General features: G+C 44.8%; 1 protein-coding gene across 1 annotated transcript in view; it reads right to left on the bottom strand.

Annotated features, from left to right (window-relative positions):
* Positions 1 to 577, bottom strand: part of grm5b (glutamate receptor, metabotropic 5b) — a 382,791-nt gene extending 382,214 nt beyond the window's left edge. The window contains exon 1 of the mRNA XM_078402687.1: positions 383 to 577. The gene's annotated coding sequence lies outside the window, so the exon portion shown is untranslated. The remainder of the gene's footprint in view (positions 1 to 382) is intronic.
* Between the last annotated feature and the right edge of the window lie 5,423 nt (positions 578 to 6,000).

The following is a 6,000-nucleotide window of genomic DNA, read 5'->3' on the forward strand; positions in this document are numbered from 1 at the left end:
CTGTTAAATAATACAATAAAACGCGTGAACTGAAACAAGCCCCCAAGGACCGTGATCCCGGCTGGACAAGGAGGGCGGTGGAGATGACTTATTCGCCTCCTGCTGCTGTGGAAAGCATCTTGTCCATCCAGCAGTTGGCTGCCACTTTTCCAAAGGTCCGTGCTTTAAACTGTGCTCTTTCAAAGGGAGGGTTCGATTGCTCACAGTCACATACCGTTGTGGCAATTGCTATCTTATCGCCGAATTCGGCACAATGTAACGAATTTCACGCTCTGGCTCTCTGAAATCATCGGGAAATTAACGTGGGCTGACTGACCGCGGGTACTTTAACATGTAAAATGCACCGAACACGGCGTGAAGGTTACACCGAAGAGGAACATACCAATTTCCAAAAAGTGATCCTTCAGGAAGGGTCTGGTCGATCCAGCAGGCTGTGTGAACATCGTTAACTCTGGGACCATGCAATCTTTACCATGGCAACCGCTAAATGCAAAGGCGAGGAGCGGGTTCAAGATGTCCCATTTTTAGCAAATGTTAATGTTGATTTATTTTAAACATATTATAACGCGCACGAATTCAGTTTGACCGAATATAATCCTTGTGAGAGACAAAGAGATTGCCAGGGATTCCAGCGGGCTCAAGAATGCGGGTCTCTTTGTGGAGCTGAATTTGACAGGATTATCAGAGCAATAAAGACGCTGCTACTGAGGCAGACTGACTGCTTCGTGGGGATTGCCCCCTCCGAGTTGGAAAGGCATTGAATGGCTTGCGTTGCCCGTGTGAGATGGAATATATTGGCACAGAGAGAGGGAGAGGGAGAGGGAGAGGGAGAGGGAGAGGGAGAGGGAGAGGGAGAGGGAGAGGGAGAGGGAGAGGGAGAGGGAGAGGGAGAGGGAGAGGGAGAGGGAGAGGGAGAGGGAGAGGGAGAGGGAGAGGGAGAGGGAGAGGGAGAGGGAGAGGGAGAGGGACACGGGTCAGGCAGGTGAGCGTGGGAAGGCACTTGGTATGTTTGAATCAAAACACAACGTGCTGGAGTAACTCAGTGGGTGAAGGGAAACGGATAGGGCACGTTTCGGATCGAGAGCCGCCTTCAGACTTATCCGGTCCTCAAAGTCGCCTATTCACAGAGGCTGCCCGACCCGCCGAGCTATTCCAACACTCCGTATTTTGCTCAAGAGCCCAGCATCTGCGGTTCCTTATGTCTGGAATGTTTTAATGTTGAGATCCGATGAGAAGAGAAACAAAGGGCAGTGTCGTCGGTGAGAAACTGATTCAATTAAAAAGACACGGTCAACATAGCGACGGGGAGGTCATCAGTTACACATGTAGCCCAAATGAAAGCACGTTGTAAAGTGTTGCCTGGAATTTGTCGTTCTAATGACAGGAAAATTCTCAGCGGTTGCCATCATTACCCTCGTAAAACGGACAGCAAACTCTGGTGGAGGCACCTGCTCTCATCGACATGCTCAATGTCAGTTTAGGCACAAAATGCTGGAGTAACTCAGCGGGACAGGCAGCACCTTTGGAGAGAAGGAATGGGCGATGTTTCGGGTCGAGACCCTTCTTCAGTCTGAAGAAGTCTTGAGTCTGAAGAAGGGTCTCGACCCAAAACGTCACCCATTCCTTCTCTCCAGAGATGCTGCCTGGCCCGCTGAGTTACTCCAGCATTCTGTGTCTACCTTCGATTTAAACCAGCATCTGCAGTTCTTTCCTACACACAATGTCAGTTCCACTGATATTGTGGCTCGCCAGCGGCTCCACTGATGCGATCAACAGAGATTACTTGGCTTGGTGCAAAGTGTGACTTTTTTTACACGCTGATTTCAATGTTAAACCATAAATATTAAGCACCGAATCAGGTGTAAGGGACCTTTAGTGACACACCGGTCATATTTAAAGTTTAACAGCCTCTCTGGCCCTGAAAATCTAATTTTATAAACATGGATTTTCAATTTCTCAGAAGAATAGTTAAATACCACCTCCTGATTTTTACAATAATAAGACTCACTATATTTTGAAAGTTTGCACGTCACCTCCCCCAATGTTATGCGTGTGTGTTATGTTTTGCTTTGGATAAAAATAATCATAATCCAAGCTTTCCACTTTTGGATTCACTGTTTGTATTTATATTACCTGAGTGGAAACGCTGTCAACGTGAGCATTAAATCTTTGCAGGAAGCTCTCTTTGAGATCACCAGTAAGCACTGTGCAATCACTGCTGACCACAAAATCCAAGCAACTAATTGACAACCATACATGTGCTGTTGCTATTATAACTCACACCTGTTAACCAGTATGTATTTGTGAACCCGTATTCGGAAAAAAAAACACACATTATAATCGCTGAATATCTGGACCTGAAGTGAAAGTATGAGAGCGGCAAAATGTACACATTGATAGATTGATGGAGCCTATTAAGCGCAATGCTTCTTTGTTGCCTCGGTTGAACTTGTCCTCATGCTCCAGTGACTCTCTCCGCTCCAAATATTTATCAGATTTGCCATTCAAAGTTACAAGTGTCTTTGAAACATGTTCTTTGTATGGGCAATCCAATTCCAATGAATCTGACCAAACTGAACTCTCTTTTTTCCTTTAATAACCACTTTACATTTATGGTCTTTTCTCACCTGCATGGGCCTCAACAAAGCAGCTAATGAGATGTCCAGCTCATACATGGGATCCAAAGTTTAACAACAGGAGAGAATTCTCCCTGACTCTAACACATCCAAACAACACTATTCAAAGGTATCATAATTTTTTGGAAGTTTTGTTGTGGAATGATTTAAGATGCACAGTTTGGAAAATCGTAATGTACAGTGATTAAGGAAGAATCATTATCATGTTAAATCACAACAAACTCATTTGCTTCTGGAGATACGAGCTTTGGTTACTATTCCATTCAGAATGCGTATGAAGGATAGTTCATAATGAGGAAATGTAGAAGAAGATTAAATGGGCAGGAAGAGACCAGAGGAGGATGTGGAGGAAGGGATGAAGAGCCCGACTGACAATCCGATGGGTAGCTTAGTGGTAAGGAATGTGTGAAGAGATTCCATTTCCGTGAGGAGATCTACCAGAAACAGGGCACTGTGTGCCCACAACTACTGACACTCAACAGGGTTGGAATTGTGTAGTCAGTGTCAGCTGCAATCATACAGGTCATCAACTTTGAAACTTTTGCTTTCTTCATTCTGATACACAAAGTTTCTGGTTTGCTGCAGAAAGAGGAGGTGACAGATGATCTCTGTACAGGAGAGTGGAGGTCAATTCTTTCTCCCTTGGTATAGAGCATCAGGCAAAATGAGAGGAAGCAGTCTGAGGCTTATGCACTCCCGAATCACATAGCGATCCAACTCAAAGAGCAATGCATGCAAAGTCCAAGATGTAGCACAACTACAAAAATACCACTGCCTGAATTTACAACTGATTGATTGAGTTGATTGAAAGATACAGCATGGAACATGCCCCTCAGCCTACCAAGTCCATGTGACCATTGATCGCCCGTCCACACCAGTTCTATGTTATCTCATTTTCACATTCATTCCCTGCATCTTAGGGACAATTTTATAGAGGACAATAAACCGAACAAAGTGCATGTATTTTGGATGTGGAAGAAACACAAGCGGTTGCAGGGAGAACATGCAAACTCCACACAGATAGCATTCTTCGATTTTACTACTGACTCTACTACCCGTGATTAATGATCAAAATCAACACTGTAAGCATTCAGGAAATGGTAACGTTAATGATGTTTCATTTTGTGTTATCTTGTTGTTTCCTCAATATGTCAGCCACTCTGTCATATCAGAAAGTGTCCACAAAGACTTCATCATCCTCACACTACTGTATTGTAAACTCCAGAGTGCAACCAAAGGAAACAGACTACCCCGAATAGCCTATGTTGCACAAAAGTTAATGCCCATCTTAGAACAAACCAAGTACATGCACAAGTAATGCTTCTGTAGCCTGTACCACGCTAGTTGTATAAAGTCGAGTGGTTCTCCCTTCTCGTGTATATAATCACGGGTGCTGTCATCGTAGCTTAGAGTAGAAGTAATTTTGTGAGTACATGGTCGATATATGTATGACCCTGCCCTGATTGATACAGATATTTTGGGGGTAAACGGTGGGTATTGGTGCATAGATTATTCAAAACATGGTACAATTAACGGGAGATATAATTGAAGGATACACTTACTCAGCTTGACAATACTTGTTGGGTCATTGAATTTTTGGAATCACTGGCTCTAGGTTCTTGAAGTTGCACTGATGCATTCACCTCGAAAGCTTTCCTTCTAATTACAAAAGGATTTCCAGGCCGCCTGAAGGCTAGAACTTCCATCTTCTTCTTCACTTTGCAATGTATGGATACTTAATCTCTACTCTATCCCATGTTCCAACAGCTCTAACAGTCAGCATTAAAGACTGCCAGAATAATTCACTCCTCAACAATGCATTGCCCCTTGAGACTAGCTTCAATCAGCACTAAGGCAGCTTGATGCTCATGAAATTGGGCTTCAGAATAACCTGCCAGGCCAATTAACATGATGGTTAGCACAGGCTGATTGCTGAAAGATGATAATAAGCAAGGAGAGTGTATTGAAAGGGCAGGGTAGTTAATTGCACATGATAACGCATACTGACCAATTTACCCATCATTAAAACTGCAATAACAACAGATCTAGTACCTGCCAATTGTGTGCAAACTCCCAGAAACTGCAATGATTGAGAAGCTATTGAATATTTCAGATAGATGCTTCAGTGGATGCACACAGCATTGCCAACTACCACACGGAAGGATTCAGGCTTTCAGGTCTCTGCCAACAATCAGGGGAACAATCCTTCAGCTCTAATCCTCTCTCCTAATTTCTCTGCACCCCTGCAAGCTCTTCACTCCCACGTGCCCATCAACAATCCTGTAATCTTTCTGACATTTCCTTGTACGGAGAAGAAAGCTACAGTATGTGTGGGATGGGACTGCAGATGCTGGTTTATTTCGAAAGACACAAACTTTGTAACTCGGCGGGTCAGGCAGCATTTCTTGAAAAAATAAATAGATGACATTTCGGGTCGGAACCCTTCTTCAGACTGAAAGATAGAGGTGTAGGGAGGGGAGGGGACAAGAAAAGGCCAGAATAAATCAGGGTTGGCAACAGATGACTGCAGGAACGGTGCAGTCCATAATGGCCCATTGTTGGCTGGGGAGCACATCTCCAGATGCAGGAGGAAAGTGGAATATCCAGCAGAAGCCACCACAAAGGTGGGGAAGAACATACAACGTCCACACAGGTGACACCCAAGGTCAGTTTCAAATCCAAACCACTTGAACTGTCAAGTCAAGTCAAGTCAAGTCAAGTCAATTTTATTTGTATAGCACATTTAAAAACAACCCACGTTGACCAAAGTGCTGTACATCTGATTAGGTACTAAGGAAAAAAATGAAACATACAGTAGCACGCAAACAGTTCACAGCGCCTCCTCAATGAGCCTCAAACGCTAGGGAGTAGAAATAGGTTTTGAGCCTGGACTTAAAGGAGTCGATGGAGGGGGCAGTTCTGATGGGGAGAGGGATGTTGTTCCACAGTCTAGGAGCTGCAACCGCAAAAGCGCGGTCACCCCTGAGCTTAAGCCTAGACCGCGGGATAGTGAGTAGCCCCAAGTCGGCCGACCTGAGGGACCTGGAGTTAGAGAGGTGGGTTAGAAGATTTTTGATGTAGGGGGGGGGAATGTCCATTTAGGGCTTTATACGTGAATAGGAGGAGCTTGAAGTTGATTCTGTACCGTACAGGGAGCCAGTGGAGAGAGGCCAGAATCGGGGTGATGTGGTCCCTTTTACGGGTACCCGTCAGGAGTCTCGCTGCGGCGTTTTGGACCAGTTGCAGGCGGGACAGGGAAGATTGGCTGATCCCAGTGTATAGGGAGTTGCAGTAGTCTAGGCGGGAGGAAATGAAAGCGTGAATGATTTTTTCTGTGTCGTCGAATTGGAGGAAAGGTTTGATT

This window comes from Rhinoraja longicauda, chromosome 7 (genome assembly GCF_053455715.1).
Source record: "Rhinoraja longicauda isolate Sanriku21f chromosome 7, sRhiLon1.1, whole genome shotgun sequence".
Classification (NCBI taxonomy): domain Eukaryota; kingdom Metazoa; phylum Chordata; class Chondrichthyes; order Rajiformes; family Arhynchobatidae; genus Rhinoraja; species Rhinoraja longicauda.